Genomic DNA, 10039 nt, shown 5'->3' with positions numbered 1-10039 from the left:
AGTTCTGCTGAGAGGGTGACCTCGGAACAAAGACTGGAAGAAAGGGAAGGAGTAAATCGTATAGATGTAATGCCAGAGGAGAAAGCCTTTCAGGCAGAAGGAACCTCAAAGCAAAGGCTCTGAGGCATGAGTTTGCACAGCAGGAAGAAAAAGGTGAACAAAGGGGAAGGAGGGGAAGAGGAGATAGAGGCCTGGATGGGGGTAGGAGGGCAGATCACGGAAAACTTTGCTGGTCATCTGAAGGATATTGGCTTCTACACCAAGTGAGCTGAGAAGACTCTGAGTGGAGGAGTACAGGGTCTGACTTAGGGTTTAAAGAGACATTTGGGCTGTCATGTTGAGATTAAATAGGGTGACCATGTGACCCAGCTTGTGCAAGACAGTCTTAGTTTGTGCCTGTTGTCCTGGGTGACTTTCCTATTCAAAATGCCCAGATTTAGAGAAAGACAAATACCATATGATTTCACTCATATGTGGAATTGAAGAAACAAAGCAGATGAACATATGGAAAGGGTGGGGGAGAGAAGAAAACAGAGGAAAACAAACCACAAAAGACTCTTAACGATAGAGAACAGACTGAGGGTTCATGGAAGAAGGTGGGTGGCGGATGGGCTAAATGGGTGATGGGTACTAAGGAGGACACTGGTTGTGATGAACACCGGGTGTCACTGAATTCTCCTGAAACAATACTCTATTGGAATGCTAGAGAGAGGGATCGGCATCGGGGAAGGAAGTCAAAGATAACTCCGCTGTTGCTTGCCCAAGTAACTAGGAAATGCATTTTTCATTAACTCAGGTGGAGAAACCGGGACCCAGATTTTAGAAGAAGATGACGGTGTGCTTTGGGAAATTGTACTTTTGAGTGATCTGTTAGATAATCACGTGGAGATGTGGGGCAGGCAGTTGAATGAGTTTGGAGTGGAAGGGAAAGGGGCAGGGTAAGTATATAAACGTGTATTCTCCATGGGTTGGGGACAATGTTCTACAAATACGCAGTTCCCTGCCCAAACTATACAGCGTAGCTCTGCCAACTGCTTGCATGTCAACTGAGAAGTCAGTTACTGTATGTTACCTTCCTTTCAGTAGTAACTACGTCTTCTGTATTCTATTTTTGTGGGGGGTTTTTGTTTTGTTGTTGGTACTTGTTTTATTTTTCACTTTAATTACATGAGGGACAATAGGCGGGGAGGAGAATTTATTTGCCTTTCTGGGCCTTGATTTTCCTCAGATAGAACTCCAGCCTCCAGCCCTCTGGCACATAGCCATGTGCTCGGCCACGCTGGCCTGATCTTGAAGCCGTGTATGCAAGAAGCTTGCCTGGCTGAAACTGCTCCTTCAGAAGACGCTAATCTTGGCATTCTTTTTCTTGTCCTCCTGCTTCTTTGAATTGTCATTGATCATTTTGTGTTTAAAATCTCTTCATCTTCAGGAGTCAGTCGGACCCCCTTCTTGCAGTCCAAGGTCAGTGCATAGTGGGACCCGTACCACTATTGACACAGTGTGTGGTTAATGAGAATGATTCCATTCTTCACCAGGGTTTTGGTGGGACCAGTTGGTTATTAGATGCATCGTAGACAAAGTCAGTAATCCTTGTTCTGTGTGTATAACATTTGGAGCCCCAGGGTACGTTCCCCACATCCAGCCTCCAGGCATGCTACTTGTTGCTGCCTTGTCTGAACAGACTGTGTGCGGAAGGGGGCGGGGGGGATGGAGGCCAATTCATTGTTGGCAATGGGGCATCCCAGCTCACGCTCCCTCTTCTCATGGCAGGGCTGGCACTTGTGTTAGTTGTCCTGAGCGATGCCCATTGCTAAGCGCTGGCTGGAAAGGAGATGCTTTTAATTTTGAAGTATAATAACTCCAAATAGACCTGCGACAATATTTATTAAACTTTGCCAGAAAACAGGAAGCTCGTTGGACCTTCAGATAAACTCCTGCTTTGTTTCTGAGTTATTTTCTTCAGAGAATAATTTTTAATAATTTTTTCTATTGCAAGTATATATTTTTTTCTCTTTAGGGAGGGCAATTATTAATGGCCCTCCAACTACTTACTGTACTTTTTTAACCATTTTCATCTTAGTCATTTTTTTTTAAACCTAAGAATTATGTGATTTTGTTATTCCCTCAAACATATCCTCCTGTCACTGACCTATTGTGCTCTGGGTAACTCCTAGTCCTTTTAAAGAGTTCATAGAATGCTAGTAGTCCTCTGTTGCACTAGTTTTCTTTTCATTGTGTGTTACAGATTTATTTCCTATTTCAGAGCGTTCATGTTTTGTTTAATTGCCTTGACAGGGAAAAGCAGAGGTAACAGACTATTTTCTTCCCTATCTCTTGTATTCCGAGTCTCTGCCATCCTTTCAGAAGTTTTGTGCTGGCTTGTCACCTTTGCTTACTCACCTTTCAAAACGGACAATTTCTATTCGAGTCCAAGACGGTAAATACGGTTTATTGGATGAACTGGACGGGGTAAGCCTCAGAGAACAACTGTATCCTTTCTCACTGTTGCCATCACTCTGTGTGATGTCAAGCCTCTTTCCTGTGGCCCTGATAGTACTTGGGATTTCATAGCTTTTTCTGTCATGTTCAATAATCATAAACAGTCTCATTTCCCAGGCGCAAAAAATTTTCTGTGTAGTCTGATGTCACAGCGTCAATATTGCTTCCGGGTTTAGACTTTTCACCCCCTTCCTCTGCCCCAGTTTGAGCCTGGTTTTGTCTGGATGCCTCCGGTGGAGAAGCTGGGATATAGCAGGTTAGCTTTTCCATTTAATTTGCCTTTTACACTTCATCTTCTACACCACAGATAGGTTGGTGAGAAAAGGGAAAGGACTGTAAAGTCAGGGCAGGCAAGGCTTGTAGTCCAGTTGATGTCCTCAGTGGGTGGATGAGTCTACAGGGGGCTGGTGTGCGTCCCCACTTCTTGCTCGATGGCATCCTGGGCCAGAACGTGCAGTTTGTGACTGTCTGATGCCGATGCCTTCCTTCTCAGGTTAGGCATTCAGTAGTATGAAGCAATATATATACAAAAATACTTGGCATGGCCTGGGTTATCTATTATTACTACTCTTGCAAGTATGAATGATACTACTGTTGCCACTTTTTGTAAGAGTACTTTTAACTTGATTTTGGTTCATTTTGTTCAAATATGAGTGTAAAAGAGGTGGTATTTAACTAGGAGACCATACCTGCCAACTTGGCACTTAAAATTTAGGGGAAATTGTATATATTATAGAATGATTGCTCTTTTATATAAAGAGAAGAATACCTTGAGTATAATCCCAGTATTAAAAATATATATATCTAGTAACTGAGGCTCAAAGGGGGAAATGGGGCTTGCCTATTCACTAGACGCTAACAATAAGGACTGGAATAGGAAACTTCAACTTCTGCCTCTAAACGTGGGTCTTGGTACCAGTTGTCTCTCCTCCTGAGGGAAGAAGGTGTTTCACATCTTTATGACTTAGTGAGTATAGAGGATTTCTGTTCAAATAAAATGACTAAAAAAAAAAAAAAGATTTCTTCTGCCTTGATTCTTCCTGTTGTCTTTGCAGGTAGCCTAGTTGTGATGCAGGCTTTGATGGATAAGGCACCTTTCCCTTAAGGAATGAACTTTGCCTGTAAGGAGCAGCAAATATTTGTGAACCTTTTAAAAAAATAGCCACCAGATGTCACTCTAGACTAGCTTTTGTCAAATACCATATTCATTGTTCTCAAATTTGCTTAAGGGAAAAAAAGGGGATCAAATAAATGCCATGCATCTTAATGTTTCAAGTCATAAGGAATTTTCTGTGGCTATCTTCAGACAGACACCCAACCATGAGAGCCAATCTTTCAATGAAGGAGGATGCTGTGGATTCTGTTCTTCTGGAATTATAATTTAGCGGGGTAGGCAGAATTGGACACGCAAGAAATAAAGACCCGTTACCCTGACCCCTCTGCATGCAAATGGAGTTGAGCCAGACAGCAGAAAACAGAGTGAGTGGAAGGAAAAACTGACAACATTGTAGGGGAGAAAGTGGCAAGTTTTGAAGGATATTTTAGATTAAGATCAATAGAGTACAGGACCTGGGAGAGGCCACTTGGTGAGTTGGGAAGTGGTAGGAAGGAAGGCAAGATTGAAAGCATAGCAGTGTGACTGAGCCAGGCCTCTTGGCCTGTTTGGAGGACTGTGGGGAAGTCAGCCATGCTGGAAGGGGTAAGCAGGAGAAGAGTGAGTTGCAAGGCTAACAGTGTCTGCCGATGTTCGGGAGCACAGGTTCTAGAGCTAGGCTGCCTGGCTCCAAATCCTAGCTCTGGCCCAAACTAGTTATTGGCACATGCTTTAGGACGTGCTATTTACCCTTGTTTGGCCTCCGTTTCCTTATTTATAAAATGAGATAATACCTCACTCATAGGGTCATGGAAAGATTAAGTGATAATATTTTTCAAGCATTTAGAAGAGCGTCCAGCACTTAATAGGCATTTCATTATGTATATGTTGGATAAACAAGGTTCTGCATAGTACAAGGCCTAAGAAGTGAGAATAAGGTTAATGATTAAACACAGGCCTGTGATGTGCCCAGTTCAGTGCCTGTTCATTGAGCACTATATATCAGACATTGGGATAATCTCTGTGTAAAACTTAAAACTGTAATAGTGTGGATGATAACTTCTATGTATTGAGCTGTAACTAGGTGCTAAAAACTAACTTGAGCACTCTAATTGCATTACTTTATTTAATCTTCCCTAAAACTTACCAGGTAGGTATTATTATTATCCTTATTTTGTAGATTAGGGAAATAAGACCAATAAGGAGTAATTTGTTCAAGGTCACAGAAACAGTAAATGGCAAAGCTGGGATTTAAACTCCAGAGCCTGATCATTTTAACCACTACACTAAATACCCAAGAGGCATTGAAGAATATTATGAAATCATATTATTTTAGAGCCAAGATGGGTTTACTTGATATTGTAGTTCAGCTCTCCCAACCTATGGGTGAAGAAACACAGTCCCCTAGATATTACAGGATTTGTTTAGGATCATTTGGTGGAGGGTTGACAGTATAAGAATTTATATTTTCCATTCCCAGTCTAGTTCTGATCAAAAGAGGTCCTGAAAGTACACAGCTGAAGAATCAATCCAGTACGTTGTTATTTTTATTTTTATTCAAAGAGACTGTGCTATACAACATCTTTGGCAGGGCAACAAGTGAGAGTACCATGTTTTCTCTTCGCTAGATGGCTATCTAGCAGCAATTTGAAATATTTTTTTCCTTTACAGATGTAGACTAAAATGTCCCTAGAGTCCATTCACTGTTCTGGTCTCCCTGCGCACAATATGCTGGTCTTTGTTTAGAGCACTCCTTTTTTATATGATAATCTGTTTTGTCATGTATCTCCCCAGTTACAAGACCTGCTTCCCATGGCAGAAGCAAGGGGAGGTTCAGGGATGTCATCTTTCCACAATTTCTTTCACCTCCACCCAGTTTTGCCCCTCAACAAATAATTCCATCTAGCAATGATTTTGTGATGCACTCAAAAGTCAAAGTAAGTCACTTCACTTTTCCCAAATCCCCATTCATCCTGTCCCCCTAACTGGCTCTAATTTCTAATGTGTAGAAATTCTGTAGCTGCCATGGATGGCCCTCAAGGCCTGTGAAGATGGGGTGTTCTGGTTCATGTCTGTCCTTTACCAAAGTGCCTGTTGTGGAGAAGACTTTCAATTCACTCCACAAGAAGTAATCCTTTGCTACATGAAGGGAGAAAAATATCAGGCTAAGGCCGTTTGTCATGGTTTTGCTTGTCTGTTTTTTGCTGGCATTTTTATCTTGCTCTGGGTTTGTGTAAACTCTGGTTGCGTTACAGAGATCTCTGTTGTTTAGGGCTTCATTAAAGAACAGGAGCAAAGGGTAAAGAGGAAACCTGCCTGGGGAGTATAGCATTTAATCCGCAAATGTGGGTTAGGTAGTGGGCATAGTTTCCCAAACTGTATTCCTTGAGTCACTGGTTTAGTTATGCTAATAACTGTGCAGTAAGGCTTAAGAAGTAATATATAGCCATTTCTTCGTGTCAAGGAGCTCATTAACATAATAAAGGCACCAAGAAATTTGGTAGTATAAAAGAGAATAAATTAAATGTGTTTGAACTGTATTTTCCAAACTTCCTGAAAGTGTGGAGCACCTACTATCTGACATCCTACATGAATACTGCTCTAAGGAACACTGTGGAAAATGCTAGTTTCATTGAAAGAGCATAAGTTTGGATATGTGGAAATACTACTTAGCTGCAGTCAGTCCTACTTGAAATAGGATCCAGGGACTGCAAGTTCCCAAACTTCTTACTACTAGACTGTACTATGTAAGGAGCTCATGCTGAATATCAGTCAATCACATCACCAGGCACTACTGGGCTCAGGCAAGGAATCCATATGTGCTATTTCATGGTCTATTATAAGTCTGACACTTGGAGTAGTATTAGCTGTGGTGATTGTAGGTAAGTCACTTGACCTTCTTGATCTTAATTTCACTTTCTCTCAAATTATGGGGTTGGAAAATAAACTCTGAGTTCTCTAATTTTAAACTTGGTGATTTTTCAGAGTCCAGAGTTTTGGAACAAAATTGAGTAGTTCTATTCTAAATGTTTGACATAACCCAGGAGAGCCATAAGAATTTGACCTTCATATTCATTTCCAACTAGCAAAATAGAGATGTTTAAAATTCTCATTCTGTCCTAATTGAAGGAGCAGTAATACTAGTCATTCAAAAATACAGTTTTTCCCTTAATGTTATTGTTCAAAGTCCTTCGATCTTCTGGGATACAGAGGCTGATTGTCAACTTCAGCAAAGCTGACTAGTGTTTAAATTGTGCTTGTAATAATGGTGTATCTGTTTCTCAGATGATGAACAGATTTTGTCATAGGCTTTTTTTGGCACAATTGGGATGTGAAATATAGAATGAGGATAACTGGAAGATTGATGGGGATTTTAAAAGCAGCATGGTACTCCAGAAGGAGTGTGTGCTTTTGAGTCATGACACCTGAATTTAAATTCTTTCTCCATTGTGATCACTATCTCTGTGATCTTAGACACTGTCATTAGCCTTTCTTGGTATTCATTTTCTTATCTACATCCTAAAGTACCTATTACTTTTGTAGTTTTTTTTTTTAAAGGAAAGATATGAGTGAGAAAAAATATAAAATTAGAACAGAAGAAGTGCTCAAGGAGAGCATTGTGGAGATCATAAAATGACAGCTCCCCAAATATTGGTTTCGATGCAAAGATCAAGCCCACTAACATTGCTCAGATGATTCAATAGAAGATGAACAGAGCTAGAGGTTTGAGGAGTTTGGAACCTGTGTTTCTAGACCAAGGACAGAGTCAACAGCCTGCACAGGAATAAGGAGAATGTCAGCTATATGGGCTAGAAAATGGCAACATGAACAAGTTCTATTCTAGTAGGGGATCAAGACAGACCAGAGTGGAGAGTTTGTTAAGAGAGCTCTAACTGGAAGGAGGTTGAAATAATGCTCAACAGGGTGACAAGGCTGAAGGTATCAAGTGAGTTAGTGAGAACTTAGCAAAGTTCTTACCCTACATGATGGAATTGAGTTCACTTAATCATAAGTGAAATAGATAGACCTTTAGGGGGCCTGCAATTAACAAAAGATCCCTCAGTGTTATTTGGGATCTCTCCAGAGTAACAAGTCATAATTTATATAGCACTTTTCAATATCCAAAGCACTTTTGCATACATTATTTCAGTGGAGCATCCCATAGCTAATAGGTCTGTCCATGGTACAGTTGGAGAACCTGAAGCTCAGAGAGACCAAATGATTAGCACAAGGATGCACAGCTGACACTGGGAAGAAGGAAGATTGGTATAAAAATTTAATTCCTATAACTTAGTTTTTCCAAGAATAAAAGAGCATCTTTCTCTAAAAGTGAAAATTATCAATTTACATCCATCCTGTTCACTTGTACTAATTGGAAGGGAATTGTGGGAGATAAGTTTCCCTGCAGAGGTCAATAGAAGTGTAGCTGTTGATGCGGCTGACACAGCTTAAGGGTTATGTCTCAAAATAAGCCAATTTGTTGCTATTTAGCTCTAAAATAATGGCCAAGTGCCAATACAATTACATATTTGGGAGTATTTACACAAATTTGTACAAGTTGAAAAATAGAAGTGCGGGCCTTTATTAGTTGTGGATGGTTTAGGTCAGAGAGGATAAGTGGATTGCACTCAAGCTACCACTTTCTCTTTCCACAACTATGATAGACACCAGTAATTGATCATGATATACTTTTCCATTGGATCCATATGAGACTTCATAGTTCTTATCAATTTTGTGTTGCTTTTTTTTAATATGAAATTTATTGTCAAATTGGTTTCCATACAACACCCAGTGCTCATCCCAACAGGTGCCCTCCTCAATACCCATCACCCATCCCCCATCAATTTTGTGTTCCTGGAAGGAACTGCTAATTTTTCAGAATTGGCTTATTTGCCATTCCTACTTTAGGCACAGACCTGCCCAACAGTCTCCGTTAGCTTTTCAGTTCAAAGCCATATGTAAAAACCTGTTGTATTTTGTAGGTACAGATGGATCAAGAAATCACGCAATATCATAAGGGACTTATATTTTCCCATCTCTTTAGCTCTTCCTTCCTCTCTATTGGTGTTCTTAGTTTCTATGTGGTGACTTGGAGATTGGGGTCACTTAGAGATTACTTCACTGTGATAATTCAACAAACCTCCAAAGAGGGAGAAAATTTCTTTCCCCAGTAAATCCTCCAAAGGCCTTAGCTTCCACTCTTTGGTCTGACTTGTCTTTTGGGATCATTTCTGAACCATTCACTATAGCCAGTGGGGATGTACAGCCTAATTAGCTTACTTTTGGAGAGAGAGGTCTCTCCCTTAATCAGTAAAACCTTGGATTTGAGTAACTTGTTCTGTGAGTGTTTTCACAAGATAAGCAAACATGTCTAATAAACTTTAACTTGATAAACGAGTGATGTCTTGCAATACGAGTAGTGTGTGACACCAGATGTCATGTGATCACAACTGAGCCAATGTCTCCTCTCTCTCTCTCTCTCTCTCTCTCTCGCTGCAGAATTGTGGGTGACTGTCTCCCATGCGCGGGTGGTCAGTCTCAGGCCAGGTTTTGGCAGAAATCAGTGATTTTTCAGAAGGTTGGAAGGTGCTCACAACTGGCACTAGTGTATTTTTTGTCACTTCAAAGCACCTATGGACAGCCCTCCACTGTTCCATACAAGAGTGAGCTTAGGAATGCTCTGCTTCATTCTGGGTCAGGCTGCCTGCAGATCGAGACCCTTTCCTCGGCTGCCTTGTTGCCAGTTACATTCGATACAGTATATGACAAGAGTTTATTAATACTGTACTGTAGACAAGGGCATTAAGGAATCTGCCCTTGGAATCGTTGTTGCACTATATGCTAGTTAACTTGGATGTAAATTTAAAACAAAGGAAAATTTAAAAAATGTTGACAATTTTAAAATAAATAAATAGGTAAATAAAGAAATAAATACTGTTCTGTAGTCAACATCCATGTGAGCATATACAATGGTCCCCAGGCAGAAAAAGATTCCATTGAGCCAATAGATAGCAGTGATTCCATTAGTGATAGTGAGAGTCGTCCTACACAATAACCTTCCTCTGTTTTGTCTCCCTCACATCAGCCACGAAAGTTTTCAAAGGTAAGTGCAGGTTAATCTGTTTATTTTCCTTTAGATTTTGTATTTTGTTATTTTGTTTTATATTACAGTATTATTTTTATATGACTATTTTGGGGTTGTGGAATAAATCATCTGAGTTTCCATGATTTCTTATGGGGAAATTTGCTTTGATATATAAGTGCTTTGGATTACAAGTATATTTCTGGACCGAATTATGCTCCTAAACCAAGGTTTTACTGCACTTGCCTTTATAGTTGTTATGGTTGTCTGTGGCTGACATCTATTTTATGCTGTTCTGTATATTAAATATTTTATATATTCCCCTGTTCTTAGATTACAGGCTTATTATTTGGAGAACAGGTGTG

General features: G+C 40.3%; 1 pseudogene; it reads right to left on the bottom strand.

Moving 5' to 3' along the window:
- Nucleotides 1-1195: 1195 nt before the first annotated feature.
- LOC115521561 overlaps nucleotides 1196-10039 on the bottom strand; it is a 110080-nt pseudogene continuing 101236 nt past the window's right edge.

The sequence above is a fragment of the Lynx canadensis genome, chromosome A1 (genome assembly GCF_007474595.2).
Source record: "Lynx canadensis isolate LIC74 chromosome A1, mLynCan4.pri.v2, whole genome shotgun sequence".
Taxonomy (NCBI): domain Eukaryota; kingdom Metazoa; phylum Chordata; class Mammalia; order Carnivora; family Felidae; genus Lynx; species Lynx canadensis.
The sequence above is the reverse complement of the archived record's forward strand: the minus strand, read 5'-3'. Positions and strand labels throughout refer to the sequence as shown.